The sequence below is a fragment of the Octopus sinensis genome, linkage group LG13 (genome assembly GCF_006345805.1).
Source record: "Octopus sinensis linkage group LG13, ASM634580v1, whole genome shotgun sequence".
Classification (NCBI taxonomy): Eukaryota; Metazoa; Mollusca; class Cephalopoda; order Octopoda; family Octopodidae; genus Octopus; species Octopus sinensis.
In genome coordinates this window covers 16,266,222-16,288,854 of record NC_043009.1, presented here as the reverse complement: position 1 = coordinate 16,288,854, position 22,633 = coordinate 16,266,222, and the positions used below count along the sequence as shown (strand labels likewise).

General features: G+C 33.2%; 1 protein-coding gene across 2 annotated transcripts in view; it reads left to right on the top strand.

Annotated features, from left to right (window-relative positions):
• LOC115218493 (glutamate receptor ionotropic, kainate 2) overlaps positions 1 to 22,633 on the top strand; it is a 265,940-nt gene that overhangs the window by 89,556 nt on the left and 153,751 nt on the right. The gene's annotated exons all lie outside the window — the stretch shown is intronic.

Sequence of the window (22,633 nt, the reverse complement as noted above, 5' to 3'; positions counted from 1 at the left end):
CTCTCTTCCTTCCTTCTTATTTGCTCTCAGTTTATATGTTTATTGACTTGCTTATTCATGTTTATCTTAAATATACACACATGCGCGCGCACACACACACGTATACATGCACATACACAAATACTTATATTGACAACTAATTATAAAAACTTTTGATTTGTTTTCTATTTTGAGCAGTGACTTTCTTCAACTCAGCATACGATGATAATCTTGACACTTTAAATGAGCACTGGCTATCAAAAAGAGAAATAAACGAAAAATCGCAAGGGATTATATATATAATTTACAATATACATAGAATTCCCCGCCAAAAAACAAAAGACGAAGACAAGTGATGTAGACAACAAATAGATGTATTAGTATAACGCCCGGGAAGTGAAAAAGTCGTTAACGTTTCGAGCCTACGCTCTTCTATAGAAAGAAACAAGGAGAGAAAATAAAGCGATGTATCATAGCGAAGGCTGATATATAAATAAATGAATATATATATATATATATATATATATATATATATATATATTATATATATATATATATATATATATATATATATATATATATAGTTCCTTGCGATTGTTCGCCTATTTCTCTTTTTGATAGCCAGCGGTCATTTAAAGTGTCAAAAGTATCATCATATGTCGAGTTGAAGAAAGTCACTATTTATATTAGTATTTAGATTATTTTTATTATATATATATATATATATAATATATATATATATATATTATATATATATATATATATATATATATATATATATATACATATACACCATAAAGAAACTAGATGTCAGTATATTGCAATGAAGACAGAAACTGGAGAGGATTTAGGAGGCACTTCTAATAACTAGTACTCTTTTAGCGTGTGTTACTTGAGGATATCTGGTTGTAAATGTCTAAACATGTATTTCTTAAATATTTATAACCAAAATGGCGACCCATGCTACAATACGACTATTGGATTTTTATTGAGTGCAGAAGGATGATTCACAGCGTTGACGTCAAGAACATTTGAACGTAATATGACGTAACTAAACGCTGCATGAAATTTAACCTGGCACTCTACAGATTGTGTCGCACCATCTTTACAACACAACAGTTAAACAATCTAGTTTCTATCATCAACAGTAAACATTTCTAATTCTAACCTAGATTTAAGGATAGCAAAATCTACCTCTCTGTAATATCCTTATCAGATGTGAGATGCCGTGGTTCATCTGTATGTTTCAGGATTTGAACGCAGATTGGGTGATTGCAAATATGTCTTCTGTCACATAAAAATCTTGTCTTTTCGGTGATCAAAGGACTTACTCATGAACATGCAATTGTACATGAATATGCTATTTCATCAAACTTTGACGTATCAGAATCTCGAAGATGATTCCTATTCTGAAGGTTGAACCAAAAAGAGTTAAAATATGATAAAAATACATGTAGCTTTCTAAAAGAGAAACATCTTGGTCTGGCTCCAATGAACTGTAAACTGCTGAATCTATGTAATTAAAAAAAAAACATATACTACTTCTCTTTCCTTCTTTCTTCCTCTCACGCACATACATATACACGAACAGAAACATACATGCAGTCACACGCACACACACACACGCACACACACGTACACACACACACACATACAGAGACATACACATACACACACATGTGTCTCTGTGTGTGTGTGCGTGTGTGTGTATGCGTATATGTATATATGCGAGTAAATTTATATTTACAATATGCACACACACACACACACGTAAATAAATATATGCATGTATGAACATATGCACATATATATATGTATGTATGTATATATCTATATATATATATATAATATATATCCATATATGTATATATCTATATATATATATATGTATATATATATATATATATGTATATATATATATATATATATATTATATATATATATATATATATAATATATATATATATATATATATGTATGTGTGTGTGTGTTTGTGTGTTTGTGTGTATATGTGTGTGTATTGATGGATATACTTGCATGTATTTCCGTACGTCATCTATTATCTATCTTCCTACGCATCTGTCTTTAAATATTATTTTCCATTTTTACACAAAGTCACATAAACGCAGATACATACGGTTACAATTGCTTGACTGGAATTATTGTCCGTTATTAAACGAATGAAGAAACGTAGATTCAATGACGTGGCTGATGATTACAATGCCGATAATGTTGAAAATGCTGCCGATAGTAATATTTATTATCATAATGATGATGATGATGATGAGGATAGTGATGGTAGTGGTGGCTTACTGGTAGTGAGGAATGTGTTGGTATTGTTTGTGGTGTTGGTAGTAAAATTTGTAGCTTGAATGCCTTCTATGAACGAATATGAAAGCCGAAAGGGATAGAAAAAAAAACTTTATACATTATCTTGAAAAGATAATTTATTTAGGTTTTGGGATTCTCAAAGCCTATTATTCTGTGAGATTATGGCTTGAATACATATCAAATGAACCTACGGTGGTCTTTAAATATTAATAAAAGATATATTTTTATACATTCCTTCTTGTAGGGTTTATGGTTTAAGTAACGTACAAAAATTAGAAAAGTTTCTATAGGAAATAGTTCAGTTAAAACGCAGAATCTTCAACAAAAACAACAACAACACCAACAGCAGCAGCAACAACAACAACGACAACAACACATACGGAGAAAAATTCATCGAAACCAATCCAAGATAAAGAGTCGTTGATGAGGCTATAGGATGTGTGACGAAAGAGCTTTGACAAAGTAACTAAAATAATAATAAAGCTGAAGTGAAGGCCAAATGTGTGTCTGCTTAATCGGCAAAATATGATCATCCCTAAGAAAATTAATTACTTCTCTATATTGGAGTTTGTGAATACGTGAAATACTGCTACTGTTACTGCTGCTCTTACTATATTACTTTTGCTGTGGATGCTTATAGGCAGATCCATGTTAGCAGATGCATAATCAAAAGCTTTTTGTCATGATCATCTTGTCTTTTGTATTTCAGGGAATAAATTGTTCACTGCCATTTTTTTAATGATAGATTGTGATTTGAGAGAGAGAGAGAGAGTATATGTGAGTAAAGCGTAACTGATGCCATTGCTGAGTGAAATTATCGAATATTTCAAACCTTACTCAATTTATGGTTCACCATTTTGTGCATAATACGATTCCGATGCTTTTCAATATTTAGCTTCCATTTTCAGTCTTCTCTAGTGCAAATCCAACTAAAATATAATGCGGCTGTCAATCAAATTAACAATATTCTTCTACAAAAGATGGTCGTGTTGTCCACATGACATATATCATGTGGTTGAGATAATATTTCGCTTAAAGTTTTCTTTTGCACAGTTGGACAGTAATTTTCTAGAAGAATTTTCTTTAGGACAGTAATTTTCTAGACAGTAATTTTCCAGATAAAGCAGCGCAACTCCCCTTTCAGTATTCCATTAAATTCTCCAGCTTCATGGTACTTTCTTCATTATTTTGTGGCTTAAGCGACTGTAAAGGACCCTAAATTCAATCCACACGATAAAGTTTGCAGTTTTCTACAGTAAGAATATTGATTGGGATTGCTGAATTACAAAAAGGAAAGCAAAACCCACACGTTTTAAGCTATTTTCCTTGAGGTGCATTAAGTGTGAGTATAGGTGAGAGTTACAAGTTTCAAACAAGTTAGTACACCGGGCAAAATGCTTAGCATTTCGTCCGTCTTTATGTTCTGAGCTCAAACGCTGCCCAGGTCGACTTTGCCTTTTGCGGTCGGTGAAATAAGTACTCTGAATCCTGGGGTCGATGTAATCGACTATAAAATGTCTAGCCTTGTGCCGAAATTTGAAACCAATATAACTGAGTGTTATGGATAGTTTATTGGACAATTAATACAGAAAGTGTGTCCTTAAGATTATAGAGTAAAGTTAAAAAATACACACCCCTTATCGATAAACTTTATTACACATATTTTCTCTCCTTTCAATCTATAACATCATTGTAGAGACATTTAATACTCTCCTATACGTTTTAGAGTTCTCAGAAGTTAAGAAAATAAAATGAATGACAAAGGAAGAAGCTATTAACTTATGTAATTCATTAGCTGACAGCTGTTTCTTCTATAAGATGCTGTGGACTCATTGTGGCATGCTTGAGTAACACCCTTTAGTCTCATCGGAACCTCGAATATGAAGTGTAGTCTATTTGAGAAAAGAGTTACATTTATGCATAGGTAAAAGCATTACCAATGAGAAATACATACGTCGGGGATGAAGGCCAGGAGCTCTTCCCATAAATAGGATAAGATTAATTTTAAAGTGTGTATGAAATTAGCATAAAGGGTCACTAGATCTAGCAGTAAAAATGTATGTATATATACATGCACGCACGCGCGGGAACACACACAAATACATACATATATGTTGTATATATATGTGTGTGTGTATATATACACATATACACACTCATATATATCTACAGACATATGTATATACATACATACAGATACACACACACACACCTATATACATATGCACATATATATACACACACATATATATATACACACACATACATATATACAAATTCATGCACACGCGCGCACACGCACACACACGCACACACGCACACACACACGCATTTATACATATGACTCAAAAGTTAGTTAAACATTTTTTAATTCCTATTAATTCAGAACCGTATTTAGTAATTTTTGTCTATATTACGAAGTGTAGTTGAAAAGTATCCGACCTTGATTTTTTTTTGCACAAAGTAATAACGCGTGAGTAAAATCCGCATGGGTATTGGGTGGCTGCGTCCTTCCTGAGCATGCGCAAACATTTTCATGTCTGTAGGTTGCGCCGGTAATCCGCAGTGAGGCGTTGAATACAGACGTGAAGAGTGTGCTGTGCGATTTTTCTTTTTGCATCAAGATGACCGAACGCATTGAGCAAAGATACTGTATCAAATTCTGTCAAAAACCTGGTGATACGCAATCCCAGACTATCGAAATATTCAGAATACCTATGGAGATGATGCTATGGGAAAACACAAATAAAGGAATGGTACAACTAGTTCAAAGATGGCTGCACCTCAGTGGATAGTGAGCCACGTTGTGGCGGACCATCGACTAGCAGAAACGACAAATTATTGCAAAAGTTTGAGGAATAATCTATGAAGACCGTCGCGTATCTATTGAGCACCAGCGGGTAGCAAAGAACTAGCAGCTCCAGCATAACAACGCACCCGCTCATTCCGCCCACGTCGTTCAAGCATTCTACGTCAAGCAGAACACACCACTTGTTCGTCAGGCTTTCTACTCTTCAGACTTGGCTTCGTGTGACTGTTGGCTATTGTCAAAGCTAAAAAAAAGAAAAACCCTCAACGGGAGAAGATTTGAGTCAACAGAGAACATTAAGTAAAATTGACGGCACAGCTCTACAGCATTCCACAAAGTGATTTTCAGAAACGTTTCAGGCAGTGGCAGGAACGCTGGCAGAAGTGCGTAGACTCCCAAATGGAATACTTTGAAGGAGACGAAGCCAAAATTATGATTTTTTAAAAAATATTACTTGTTTTTTTTTTATTTTTACAAAAGTCAGATATTTTTTGACTGAACCTCATATAATATTTTTGTGTTTACTCGGAAATATGAACGTTTCTTAATTAAATATCAAGCCTGTGAGAAATGAAATTTGTGATAATCACACGTTCCTCAATGATGTTATTGTGTTAAATAATAAATATTGTTTCAACAGAAAATGGAAATTCTTCACGGATATGTTGAGGACATACATCCTGTTTTCCAGGAACATCAGCTGATATTTGTTATCTGAAATTATTTTAATTGTTTGCTTGAGGCTGTTAGCAGATTCATTATTGGATTGTAAATTAGAGTCGCAGTCGTGTTATTATCTATTATATCACTAGTGTTGGTTATCTGGTTTAGATAGTGTGATAACCAGGACAGTAGAACGGAAAAAAACTGGGATAATAATCGAGAGAGGGTGGTATTTCTTGATGCTGAGCATAGAAAATAGAGAGTGGAAAACCGAGCTGAATAAATATCATCATTCATTAATAGAGAAAATGGCATAATAAACTTAGAAAAAAAGTTAGCTTGATGAGACAATACGACCAAAGAATGGAATGAAATTTTAAAACTCTGCGGAGGAGTTATAAAAAAAAGAAGTAATTCTGCTGGCACAATATTCTAACTTTGGACTGATTTTGGCTATTTCATGAAAGAGATACTACCTTAGGCTAAAACTGCTTTTTTGGTATTCAAGAGGTAAACATAGTCTTAGAAGTGAATTTAATGTGAACACTTGATAGAAGCAATGCCGTTCCAGGAGAGATAGCCAGAGGCTGACTTGTTTCTAACATTTGTATGACGAGCTGATTGTTACGTATGAATATAAAAGCATTGATTGGGATTGATTGTTGCTAAAACTCAGAAAAAGTCGTCGGTGTGCCAACAGCAAGCAACTACTCTCCATGCAAAAATGTTAACTTATTGCTATCAAACTACTGAAACACAGGTTAATTACACGTTGTTCCTGCTGTTTAATGCCTTGAACTGTGTAACACACTGGCACCAATTTGTGGGAATGCAGAACAATAATACTTTGAGAGGAAAGTATTTCTTTTGCAAAGAAACAGTGCAATGTCACTGTAGAAGCTTTGATCAGATGTCTAAAATTTCTAAAATATCCTTTTTCTCTTTTGGATTACTTCTAAAATGTCTCTTTTACTCTTTTACTCTTTGACTTGTTTAAGTCATTTGACTGCGGCCATGCTGTCGCACCGCCTTTAGTTGGCCCCGGAACTTATTCTTTGTAAGCCTAGTACTTATTCTGTCAGTCTCTTTTGCCGAATCGCAAAGTGACGGGGACATAAATACACCAGCATCGGTTGTCAAGCAATGCTAGGGGGACAAACACAGACACACAAACATACACACACCACATACACACACTCATATATATATATATATATATATGTATATATATATATATATGTATATATTATATGTATATATATATATATACATATTTATATATATATATTTATATATATATATACATATATATATGTATATATTATATATATATATATATATATTTATTATATAGAAGGAGCTTCTACAGGACTAGTACTGTTTCATTCAAGAGAAATCTATGTATTGAGTACCTTACTTACTGTGGTTAACCCCGAATCAACCCGGGACCTACATATATATATATATATATATATGTATATATCTATATATATATATTATATATATATATATATATATATATATATATATATATATAATATATATATATATATATATATATCTACACACACACATACACACACACTTATATATATATGTATATATACAACTTATAAACAAGGGCAAAAGAAAAACATTCCAATGCCAGATATGCCGAAAATAGACTTAATTGTCAATAACCATATAATTTATCACTATAAGCACGCAGTCTTTTTTAGAAATTTCCATCGCCCCCCACCATACACATGCATATAATATATAAATTCGAAGTTGCAACTGGAAAGAATTAGTAGAATATAACGGCGTAGTCTTGGCTTGTTTAAAGTCAGCAGACTTGGGACTATGCGTGTGGCCCGGTCAGCCGTAGTAAATATTACTTAAATTAAAGAAATTACAATGAAATAGTCTTGGCTCGTAAGCATATATCTATAGCTATCTATCTATCTATCTATCTATCTATCTATCTATCTATCTATCTATCTATCTATCTATCTATCTATCTATCTATCTATCATTCTATCTATCTATCTATCTATCTATCTATCTATCTATCTATCTATCTATCTATCTATCTATCTATCTATCTATCTGTCTGTCTATCTATCTATCTATCTATCTATCTATCTATCTATCTATCTATCTATCTATCTATCTATCTATCTATATATCTATCTATCTATCTATCTATCTATCTATCTATCTATCTATCTATCCAGCTAGCTAGCTATCTGTCTGTCTGTCTGTAATAAAACACTGTAATAAAAAAACACTAATAAAAAAAGTGAGTGTTCCCAAGATCCTCAATTAATAGGCGAAATATATGTGATTTAAACGTTAAGATAAAATATCGCTCTGGGAATTCATTTGCAGACAGCTATTGAATATTTGTTGCTACGATAAAAACAACTGAAGTACGACAATATTATTTTAAAAAGAAAACTTGTAATATTTACAGCATTTCCTAAAGTTTTAACGGGCTACAATTACGGATGAGTGGAAAGCTGAGAGTTTAGAGATTTGGTGAAAGACCAGCAAATAATATATTATTGATTCGACTTGGTGTGGTTCATAAAATAAAAACTTGTAGGAGTGGCTGTGTGGTATGTAGCTTGCTTACCAACCACATGGTTCCGGGTTCAGTCCCACTGCGTGGCATCTTGGGCAAGTGTCTTCTGCTATAGCCTCGGGCCGACCAATGCCTTGTGAGTGGATTTGGTAGACGGAAACTGAAAGCCTGTCGAATATATGTATATATATATATATATGTATATGTGTGTATATGTTTGTGTGTCTGTTTTTGTCCCCCCACCATCGCTTGACAACCGATGCTGGTGTGTTTACGTCCCCGTCACTTAGCGGTTCGGCAAAAAGAGATCGATAGAATAAGTACTGGGCTTACAAAGAATAAGTCCCGGGGTCGATATGCTCGACTAAAGGCGGTGCTCCAGCATGGCCGCAGTCAAATGACTGAAACAAGTAAAAGAGTAAAAGAGTAAAAGAGTAAAAGACTATATAAGTTAAAATTAAAGTTTAGATTTAAACTAGCAGTATCGCTCGGCGTTGCTCGGGTTTGTTTCGACCCTTTAGAATTGGAATTTTTGAAAAGTATAAATTTTGCATTATGTAGCTTGTTATTCTGTTTAAGTGAACATTTTTCTGGTTGAAATACACCGAAAAATGGCGACACAGCAGTCAAAAAATCGTAAATAATAGGGATTTTCATAAAAAAAAAAACACCTTTTTTATGTAAATAATTTCTGGTGTTAGCATGATCCGATTTGAATTTTTTGAATTTTTTTCTTTTTTTCTTGGAAGAGCAAGCCTTCTTCTGTCATACTCTTAATTTTGGTTAACTTGCGCTGCAGGGTCTCGGAGGAGATAGTATTAGTTGAAGGCTACCAAACCTGCCATACACAGACAACTTCAGCTTTTTATATATAGAGAGATTAAAAAATGAAACTGCGTTTTGGGTGTGTTCCTAGCAGTATGCGCGTTCACTGCTTATCGCTACTTGTCGTCATTATTGGTAATTGCACAATCGTTACTCGATCTTCGTTAGAAGTTCCTCAGTGTGCGTTGAGTATAGAAGAGAAAGTGGATACGGAAGATAGAGTATACTGGAAACTATTTATCGCAACGATCGTTTTTACACATCCTGCACTACTCCTTCGTGGGTGGAAAACTACACAATGAATTTCAGTACTCTCCACACTGCAGAAGCATCACGATGCAAGTGAGTTTCTCGTAACATAAGTTGATATTTCGCTCTTAAACTTAACTAGAACATGCTGATAGTAGTCGTATCTAAAATAAATTGAGGAGGAATGAGGAATAGAAAAGAATAGATGAAATTATTCAGCTGGGGATACAAACAAGAAGTAATTAAGAAAAAATACAATGCAAAGAATAAGGAAAGACAAGGCATACAATAAATTAAAATAAGACACTCTATAAACTGTGTCAGAATCTGTTTGGCTCTTCTGTAAACTAGCTGCTGGCAATAAATCCTTTGATAGTTGGCCATCTTTTTTAAGCGTGACGGTGTGAGCTAGAACTGGTTCGGGATGTTGGTAAGGTCATATTTGGAACACATCAATATCCCAACATATCCCTATATACACATACATGTATACACGCACGTGCGCGGTTCCACATACATACACAGACTCATCAGTCTATACATATGTATGTATGTATGTATGTATGTATGTATGTAGCAGATACAAACATAACATACATATGTATAGACTGATGAGTCTGTGTATGTATGTGGAACCGCGCACGTGCGTATATACATGTATGTGTATATAGGGATATGTTGGGATATTGATGAGTTCCAAATATGACCTTACCAACATCCCGAACCAGTTCAAGCTCACACCGTCACGCTTAAAAAAGATGGCCAACTATCAAAGGATTTATTACCTGCAGCTATTTTACAGAAGAGCCAAGCGGATTCTGACATAGTTTATAGAGTGTCTTTTTTTAATATATTGTATGCCTTATCTTTCGTTATTCTTTGTATTGTACACACACACACACACACACACACACACACACACACACGCACACGCACACACACACACACACATTATCAGGCTCATAGATGCGTATAAATACATCAGACAAATGCATACACTCACACATACAGACACACATATATGTGCACACCTGAGGGCATATACGCACATATGCCCGTTCGTGCGTTAATGGTTATGCGAGTACTCACTAATACTAGTACAACGACAACGCTTACATACACATTTGTACATACACACATACGCCCATAGTCGTCTACTGGATGTGACTATGTGCACTTTCGGCCCTGTGTTCATGCATATATGCACATGTATTTGTGTGGAGAGACGCACACACCATACACGCCCACATACTGATGCACTTATGTATGAAGGACACGGATAGCAATATGCATATATCCAGACATATATAACGATGCACGTAGACCCGCACATACATACATACATACATACATTTATATAGACTCACCTACGCGTATATATACATATACATATATATGTATACATATATATATATATATATATATATATATATATATATATATATACACATATATACACACACACACACACACACACACACACACACACACACACACACATATATATATATATATATAAAATTAGAAAAACACCTTTTATCAATTCAAAATGAACAATTAAATTACACCATCTAGAAAATTACATATAATAGAAATATTAAAAATAAAATAACAATAATATACCAATGATTAAGTAAATTGCAAAATAATAATAAAAACGTATATGTTTGGTAGAATAACGGCACGTGTTTATATATATATATATATATTAAAGAATATATTTACGTATAATTTACGTATATTTATCAATTAATTATTTTATTATTCTAGTTTATTTTTAACCTGGTGAAAGGCTATATTTACTACTACTATTATTTTTTTTTACTATTATCATCTCTTAGATATAGCCACGAAACACGTGTCGTTATTCTACCAAATATATACGTTTTTATTATTATTTTGCAATTTACTTAATCATTGATTTATTATTGTTATTTTATTTTTAATATTTCTATTATATGTAATTTTCTAGATGGTGTAATTTAATTGTTCATTTTGAATTGATAAAAGATGTTTTTTTCTAATTTATATATATATATATATATATATATATATATATATATATATTATATTTTGTGAAATTTGATTTAGTATTTCTAAATTGAATTTTTCCCTGTAAGTTAGGAATAATATTCCTTCAAATAATAATAATAATAATAATAATAATAATAATCATATATATATATATATATTAATCAACCTACGTATGTCTACGCTTTCGGATCGGGTTACTTTCTGCGGTGTGTCCAGTGAAATACTGCAGTTGGATGAAACAATGAAACAGTAAGACAACAGAACATACAACAGTATTAATAAAGTGATAATTATATGCGTTTAGCAAATGTGCAGATCAAGTAGTCTGTTCATGTATGTAGGTTCTCAGAGGAGCCCCTAATAATTTTGGTATGCAGACAGTCATTAATTAAATTTCTGGTGCAGCTAGTCTATGAGTGTTGATAGGCTTAGGTCTTTATTAGGTGATATTTTTCAATGAAAACCCTCAAGGTCAGTACGGAAGTATCCTATGACTTTGTGATCGTGGTGGTGTGGAGAACGTCCCCAAGAGAAGCGTAATGCAGGGACAGCCATAGGCATATGCTGGACACTTACACCTGTATCGTAGGTGTTGTGTTCGTCACTAAAATCAGAATATAAGGACAAAGTACATGATTATGTAGGACGGTGGATACAAGGCGTAGGTGGTGGTGTAACCATCAGCTGGAAGGTGGTATTTAGAGATAGACATAAGTGTTTGAACAGGGAAGTAAACAAAAAGGTACCATACTATATTGTAGTTTCTTGGAGTACTTGGTGATGCTATATCACACCATATATTCCGGTGGTGGTGGTAGAGGTGTTGAGGTTTCCTTTCCAGAAATCCAGGTAATCTATGTATGTTAATTTAGACTGTGATGGTGCTGAATTATACTTGTAATGGGTGAATGTGCATCTCCTAGCATGCATGCAACGTGTTTTTTTCCCGATAGTTTGTTAATAACTCTTTCTCTTAATGAAATGGAGAGAGATTCTTCTGAGCATAGTCCGCACCTCCTGCAAAGCCCGTTATACGGTCGAACGTGATTTATTACTATCCGATTTTAATTTCCACATAAAGTCCGCCAATGAGGTTGAGTGTCTCTGCTGACTTTATTAAATTCTTTTTTTTTTAAGAAACAACTATCAGCATGCTCAAGTTAAGTTTAAGAGCAAGGCATCATTTATGTAACGAGAAAATTAGTTGCATCTCCGGAAGAGATGCTTCTGCACTGTGGAGTGCACTGTAATTCATTGTATAGTTCCCCACCCACGAGGGAGCGGTGCAGGATGTGTGAAAACGATCGTTGCAGCAAATAAAGTTTTCAGTATACTCTATTTTCCGTATCCATCCATTATTTCTACTATATGTATAGATACATACATACATACATACATACATATATACATACATATTACATACATACATACATACATACATACATACATACATAATACATACATAATACATACATACATACATATATATATATATATATATATATATATATATATATATATATATGTATGTGTGTGTGTGTTTGTGTGTGTGTGTGTGCGTGTGTGTGTAAAACAAAACAAAACTGGAATAAGAACGCAACAGGCGACAACATAACATTCGGACACTTACACGATAAAAAAAGGACAGGAAAAACCAAGGACGGGTCATTCGAAACTTTCAATTTTCAGTCAAGTACTAGATCGTCTTTGCAGTTTCGGCCGGTTACTCTCGTGAAAATCTAATCTAAGAGCATTAGATTCTTTTGAAGAAAGCAAGCGAATGTATACGAAAACAAGGACGTAAAAAAAAAACAGAAATGCTACACAATTACAAATAGAAACAGCAGGATATTATCAACAGGTGTCTTTCGACTAAGGACGAATTAAATTAAGCTGGCGTGTATGGAAGTGAAGCCTTATGGCAGGAACATAGAATATGAAAGTCATGGGAAGGAATATATATATATATATTACATGGAGAAATGCGAGCATGAAAAGTCATATTCTTAAGATTATAGACCTGGGACAAGTTATTACACCTACAAAAGTAAAGGGCAAGCTATTACTTCTAGTAAAGTAAAGAATAAGAAACTTTTTACTTCAAATATTGCAGCAAAGGATGCCAGTTCTTCTAATTTATCATTCTTTACAGTTTTCATCTTCTAAATTTATTGTACAAAACTGTTAGCTAATTTGTAAGTTTGTCTAATTAGTCACTTTTTTTCTGTATTTAAGGTAGTAAATTAACCAAATTTCTACTTAAATAAGTATAGTGTTATTTGTAAAATATAAAGTTTTAATATTCAAATTTTAATTTTAGCTGCAATATTTTAAGTAAATATTACTAGAATAGCTTGTCCTATACTTTTCCAGGTGTAATAACTTATCCTGTACTTTTCCAGGTTTATAATCTTCATGACTTTTCATGCTCGCATTTTACCATGTAATCCATGATTTTTCCAGGCATTGCTGTTATAAGATAATTACTAATGTGTCAATTAATAATTTAAGATTTTACCTTATAAAATACTGAAAGATTATATTTCAATGATGATAAAACTTCAATTTTTTTCATATTTAATTTAAATACATGTTGTGATTGAATTATTTGATATTACCCATCCACACCAAATTAATGGCAGGGATTTTTACCATGCTGTTGGTTGCACTATGGCTCACCCAAAGTTTACAAACAACAAGACCCCAAAACCATCACCTTAAGTAAACCTAATTTTGCAATATTTGGAGGTCATAGGAATTCATTCATCGAGAACATTTCCAACCGTTCGGGGATGGGGGGGGGGAACGTGTTTAGTTAAAAAAATAATTAAATAATCTGTACGTCTAATTGAATAGATCTGAAATGGATGAAAGGCAAAGTCGACCTCGGCGGAATTTGAACTCAGAACGTAAAGACAGACGAAATACCGCTTCTAAAATACAAAACTTTGTCAAAAACGTTAAGAATAAACCCTGTTCTATGTGACACATTCTACCTGTTTCAGAAGTTTGAAAGTGCTAAGTTAAAAAAAAAAAAAGTTTGAATAATCTGTATGTCAAAGTCAACTGCAGTGAAATTTGAACTCAAAACATAAAAAAACAGACGAAATACCGTTAAGAATTTCGTCCGATTCGCTAACGTTAGCTGCCAGCTCGCCACCTCAGAAAGCAAGCCTTCATTTTAGAAATATATTCTTTATTCTTATTGCTTCAGCGTTACTTCTTACTTCCTCACTTACATTACATTCCGTATCATTCTACCTCATAACTGTTTTTCTACTAATGTTTGTTCAATGCGACTAACGATTCTGAATTCCTCATGCATTTTTCTATTATTTAAGCATAAGAAAAGTATTATTTTAATTTATGTTAATTGAAGATAAATATCTGCCTCGATGTCTGACATATTTTGATGTAACTTTTTCTACAGAACCAAATCTCAAACTATTTATGCCAAACCATTTATACTGAGGAGGTGACCTCTTTAAAACAATCACCAGTCTACAATTTAGTTGAGAACTGAATTAGTGGTGAAACTTGGATGCTTTCGTACTTGAGGAAATGGTGGACTTAAGAATATATTGAACCACTGCCGTGGTTGAATGATATATATATATATAACTCAGCTGGGGATTGAAATATATGACTGTTCTTTCAGTACAATTTTATTGATGTATTCATGACTACATCATGGTATATAATCCACCATCTTCAGTTCAGATTTTAAACCGGTATAAACACTTTCGATAATAGAGTTATTTTTTAAAATATCGCTTATGCCAAATTGGTGGTTAAATCCGTCGTCATCAAGGTATTATCTCATCTTTTTATACCTGTTTAAATTTTACCTGAGAATGGTCGATTATATGCTATGATGTAATATATGAATATATAAACAAATTACTACCGAAACAACTGTTGAAAAAAAAATTTATATCCCCATGTGTCCCTTTTGATACTTATGTCACGCCTAGAATCAGCTCCGAGTCGTATCCACGGTTTAGATTGGATTTGATACTTACATATCTACAATATCCTTCCAACATTTGGTACCTATGCGGTTGGTTTACCTCACTGTGAAACCTCTGTTACTGTACCTAGCCATTTCTGGCGCCTTACGTGTTGTTGCGCCTCAATTCTGACGAATCCTGAAACTAATCTATCTATCTATCTATCTATCTATCTATCTATCTATCTATCTATCTATCTATCTATCTATCTATCTATCTATCTGTCTGTCTGTCTGTCTGTCTGTCTGCCTGCCTGCCTGTCTGTCTGTCTGTCTGTCTATCTATCTATCTATCTATCTATGTATGTATGTATCTATCTATCTATCTATCTATCTATCTATCTATCTATCTATCTATCTATCTATCTATCTTTCTGTATGTCTGTCTGTCTATATATGTACATATATTCATTTTGGCTCAATTTCTTTTAGTTTTGTCATTCCCTCTTTGTGTTTATATTATTATTTATACCACACGATTATATTTCAGCTTTTATTGCATCTAACGTGTGTGTATGTGTGTGTGTGTGCGCATGCGCGCGCACACAAACGTAAATATGAACTACAAAAGCAGAAATTTTATTTGCTGCATCAAATGACTGAATTGTGAAGAAGTATATTTGGGTTACATTGCAAATACACTATCAATAGCGTTCACGTGTGCGCCGACAGCAAATCAGAGACCAAGATGTCCACTAGATACTTTGAGTAACTATTTGACAACATGTGGTCGGAAAATATTTATAATATTTCCATTATTTCCAAATCGAGATAAGAATCAGTGAAGAGAACTTTATTGATAAATTCAAACCCAAGCTAAATAAACAACAACAACAATAATAATAATACTTTAAGGTACTATTTCTACTACTACGGCCACTACGACTAACAACAACAACAATACGAAAGGTTCTCATGATGACGATAGCAGGAAAATACTAGCTAAGTCAGTAAAAATAAGGTTATTTAGGGTTTAAGGTTCTATTACCACCGCTACTTCTACCACCACCACCAGCAACAACGACAACAATGATAAAGGTGATGATAATGGTGATGAGGGTAACTGAAATGTAAAAATCCCTGGGAAATGTTGTTTACAACATTTCTTAAGATCGCCAAACAATTACTGCTTTTGCCAGAGTCAGAATACAGGTCTCTTGACATGTTCAACAAACCGTGACACCTAAACCAAACACCAATCAACTTAAGTAATTTAATGAAGCCACATGCTGATTGGTCAGAATACAGTTTGAAACACTTAACTTTCTGGAGCCAATACAAATGTATTTAAGGCACACATTTTAGCCATCTCACTACAGTTGTAAATTGTAAAACTACTAATATGTACCGGAAGATTGCATAGTTTAATGTATGAAAGTACTAGTTCAACAAGAATGAACATTTAATATTCTATCATTTCATTATATTATCTTATCTTATAATATATTATTACAAGATTCTAAATAAAACGCGAGAATCAAAGTTGGAATTCCTTTCATTGATATATTATATTTAAAGTTCACATAACATATATTAAAGCGCTAATAGTTCCATAAGTTGCGAAAACTCGACCATATTCTTCAGGTGCAAACCACATATGAAAATATTAGTAGCGCTTTAATACATGTATTGTGACCTTTAAGTAAACGATATTTATTTCTCACCAGATGGAGTATTTTTTGTTGAATTTTCTATCACAGATCAGTACCTTATATATATATATATATATATATATATATATATATATAATATATATATATATATATATATATATACATACATACATACATACATACATACATACATACATACATACCTACATACACACACCCATATATATATATATATATATATATATATATATATATATATATATACAGCGTGTAGGGAATAAACTGTCGTCTAAATTACACAGAAATGACAATAACACTGACATCTCATTTTAACAGATATATTTACCAAGATTACATAAAAATATCTTGTAATACTAAAGATGATATTTATTCAATAAAATCACCATTGGCTTCAACCACGGCCTCCAGACGACATCGGAATATTTTGTAAGTCTTCTGGATGGTGTTTGTTTAAGTTGGTGAATGTTGCCATAATCCTTGCTTCCAGTTACAAAGAGTTTTGTTGGTCTCTCGCTCAGCTGCACCACACATAATAATGAAGGGGGTTGCAGTGTGGGGAGTTAGCTGGCCAGATGTTAGGGGTGTCGTGGTCGGAGAAATTGTCTGACAGTCATCAATAGGTTCTCCTGCTTGTGTGGCATGGTGCCGAGTCCTGTTGCCAGTAGCAAACTCACTTGACCCAGGGCAGCACTACTTCCTCCAGACACTTGATGTAGGCCTCTCTGTTGAGTCTGATGCCATGTGGGAAGATGAATGGAAGCATAACGTTGCCATGACTAGTGATCATTCCAAACACCCTGATGTTGATTGGATGCTTGATTTTTATCACTCTCGGTACATGTCCTCAGATTGCACTGTCCTCAGATTGACACACAATCAATCTGAAATGTTCGTATTGAAGCAGTGCAGCATGTTGTTCCAAATATCTAGAAGTGTAAATTACGGCAAGGTGTTGTTTTTCTTACAAATGGTGCCTAACTGGCCTTACTATACTGTGTAGTCGGCAAAATCTAAAAGAAACAATGAGCATGCGCTAAATAAAAAATATAAATGGCGACATTTTACTCATCGCAGCTTATATATATATATATATATATATATATACACGCAAACACAGACACAGACACAGACACAAACACACACACAGACACAGACACACACACACACACACACAGACACACACACACACACACACACACACACACACACACACACACACACTCATATATAGTTATGTTTATCACTACGTGAAAATACCTGTTCCGTAGAAACCGACGTTACTGCTACTTTTTACCCCATAAAGGTCGCCTCCTCCACCTGGTTATTAGATGCAATCTGCACCGATATATATTGCAAGCAGATGGTACAGTTTGCACCAGATGGTGGAAACTGTACCATCTGCTTTGATAAGGGGCAAATACCCTGAAACTAGTCTGTAGTTGCCAGACCAGCAAGAGGAAGCGGCTGGCCTCCTCTGTTCGAAGGTTATAATGAACACAGGCTCGTGTGTCACATAGCTAGCTTGAGGCGATGGCCTCTTGGAGGAAATCTACGGCAGCATTCGTCCTATTTGCATGGACCGCCATTTTAGCTTGGCGATAACTATTAATATGCAGTACCACTGCCGTATTCTCATTTAGAGAGCCTTAAAAATATTATTTCTATGTATATATATATATATATATATATATATATATATATATATATATATATATATATATATATATATATACACACACATATTCGAGCCTGATCAATAGATGTCTGGATTGTTGCCATAGTAACGAAGCTAAAGCACGTAGAGTAAATCCGCTTGGTTAAAATTGAACTTGTACTTTGCTGTGCATGCGTACTAACGGTTATATATATGTATATATATATATATATATATATATATACTTACCTATGTCTGTGTAAGTATATATATATGTATATATACATACATACCTATATCTGTGTACGTATATTATATGTGTATGCATATATACATACATGCCTATATCTGTGTACGTATATATATTATATGTGTATATATATTTATAAATAAATATATGCATGTATATATATATATATATATGTATATATGTATATATATGTGTGTGTGTATACAGATACAGATACATATATATGTACATATATATGTACATATATATGTCGATGGAACAAAGAACAAAGATGGAACTCAATGCATGGGCGTATATACATTTTTATTATTTTAATCGGAAGGAAGTTACGAAAGTGACCCAGCAGCCGTCAGGAAACTATCGTCTCGAGTCGCTTCTGTAACCTTTTATTAAATTTTTCCCGAATTAAAGACAATAAATCACACACTCACAGACATACCCACACGCGCGCACACATACACACACGCACGCACACACATTTATATATATACATATATATACGTATGTGTATGTGTATCTGCATACATATATAACTAAAATAATGAAGATAAAGGAAAAACATTGCATTACTAGAAACCGTTAAATGTTTCTGTTGTCTTGTACTCCAAAGAAAAGATAAACATTGCACTTCTTCCATTTTCTTGTCTCTTGAACATTTTTATAATGTCTTCTTGAGAATGGTAGTTTCTTGCATGCACATATAATGCCATAGGTTTTCTGATTAATCCCCATATGAGCTTGAACCTGATGTCGTTCGGCCTGTTGCTTATAGGATGAAGTTCAACGACTTATCGTTCGTTCGGGACCAAGAATGCCTTTACTAAACTCGCTTAGTATCTGATATATTTTATACGTTACTTTTGACCGTTATCTAGTCTAGGACTATATAATCCTATTGATATGATGGACAATATTAGCCGTTTATCATAGTGCAGTATTGGACAACTTTATCCACCTGACAGAGCGTATCTAGCATTACATTATTTAAAAGATGCTGGTGTCTAGGACTACATTATCTAATCTACCCAGTGTATCAAAGATTACTTTATTCGAAGAACATAACATATCAAGGACTGAATTATCCAAAAAGCATAGCTTTATAAGGTTGAGATAACGAATAATCGATCTCTTGAGACATCCACTTTTAGTCTTTCCACAAATGATTTCGTTTAGGATAGATTCAGAATGTAGATTATATATCAATTATTTCTTTTTGTGTATCCCTTGCGGCTAATACCTCTGCTTTTTGATTTCCATTTATATCTGTATGACTAAGTAACCAGGTGATTGTTATTTGATAAATGTTTTCAGGAAAATACACCCGGAATTTTTAAATCCAGTCTTTGTTATTGAATTAGTTGTAGGTGCAATAAACTATTGGGAAATAAAAACAGAACCTTTTCCCAATGTACATACGCATATACATACATACATAGGTAAATAGATTCATGCATACATACTTATGTATGTATATATGTGTATATATATATAAATTTTTATATAATATATATAAATGCATATATATATATATACATATACATAGATACACACACACACACACACACACACATATATATATATATATACACACATCTCTCTATTTCTTTTTCTCTCTTTCAGTTTCTCTCTCTCCCAGCCTATATATATATATATATATGCATATATATATATATATATATATATATATATATATATATTATATATATATATATATATATATATATATATATATATATATATATATATATGTATATATGTATATATGTATTTATAGACATATATAAATCCAAGCATACACATATGGCGCCGTTACCGGACTGTTCCGCTTTCTACGCATGCCACAAACATCTCTGGCAGCTGTAATATGTGCCTTTCCGTTTATCATAAACGATATAGAATATATGAACACATGTTCTGGCAATGTTAATTATTCCTGCATAAGTTTAGAATAAAAGTTGAATATTACACACACCACACACACATACATACGTACATATGTATGTATGTATATATGTATATATGTGTGTATATATATATATACATACATATATATATACATATATATAACAATTTAGGAGTGACCCTAACAGGTCATTCGTCCACCAGAAAGAGCAGCCATAACTCACACCGCCAAGTAGTAGTAATTCAGAAATAAGGTGAAAATTTAAAAACATTTACCCCAATTCATCTTTTAGACGTTGCAACGTTTCTGTGTCATTAATGATTAAATTAGCTTAATTAAATTAAATTAAGCCAATCTACCATAGGTTCACTTCATCAGTAAAAAACCTGGGGAGACAAATATACACGAGGCGTCTGTATCGATGCCTACGGAATATAGTCTTAAAATTTTCAAGACTGACGTATTCGCGCCAAACTTATCAGCAGTAAATATAAACTGCCGATTCAATCTCAGAATTATTCAGAAAATTATCAATTAGTCAATATAGGGTAGCAAAAAAATTCAATAGAAATTTATCGCTACCAGCGGCCTGAGGAAAAGAGAAAATAGTCAACGACTAAATATATATATATAACAATTTAGGAGTGACCCTAACAGGTCATTCGTCCACCAGAAAGAGCAGCCATAACTCACACCGCAAAGTAGTAGTAATTCAGAAATAAGGTGAAAATTTAAAAACATTTACCCCAATTCATCTTTTAGACGTTGCAACGTTTCTGTGTCATTAATGATTAAATTAGCTTAATTAAATTAAATTAAGCCAATCTACCATAGGTTACACTTCATCAGTAAAAAACTGGGAGAGAGACAAATATACACGAGGCGTCTGTATCGATGCCTACGGAATATAGTCTTAAAATTTTCAAGACTGACGTATTCGCGCCAAACTTATCAGCAGTAAATATAAACTGCCGATTCAATCTCAGAATTATTCAGAAAATTATCAATTAGTCAATATAGGGTAGCAAAAAAATTCAATAGAAATTTATCGCTACCAGCGGCCTGATGGAAAAGAGAAAATAGTCAACGACTAAATTATATATATATAACAATTTAGGAGTGACCCTAACAGGTCATTCGTCCACCAGAAAGAGCAGCCATAACTCACACCGCCAAGTAGTAGTAATTCAGAAATAAGGTGAAAATTTAAAAACATTTACCCCAATTATCTTTTAGACGTGCAACGTTTCTGTGTCATTAATGATTAAATTAGCTTAATTAAATTAAATTAAGCCAATCTACCATAGGTTACACTTCATCAGTAAAAAACCTGGGAGAGACAAATATACACGAGGCGTCTGTATCGATGCCTACGGAATATAGTCTTAAAATTTTCAAGACTGACGTATTCGCGCCAAACTTATCAGCAGTAAATATAAACTGCCGATTCAATCTCAGAATTATTCAGAAAATTATCAATTAGTCAATATAGGGTAGCAAAAAAATTCAATAGAAATTTATCGCTACCAGCGGCCTGATGGAAAAGAGAAAATAGTCAACGACTAAATATATATATATAACAATTTAGGAGTGACCCTAACAGGTCATTCGTCCACCAGAAAGAGCAGCCATAACTCACCCCCGACCAAGTAGTAGTAGTAATTCAGAAATAAGGTGAAAATTTAAAAACATTTACCCCAATATACATATATATATATATATATATA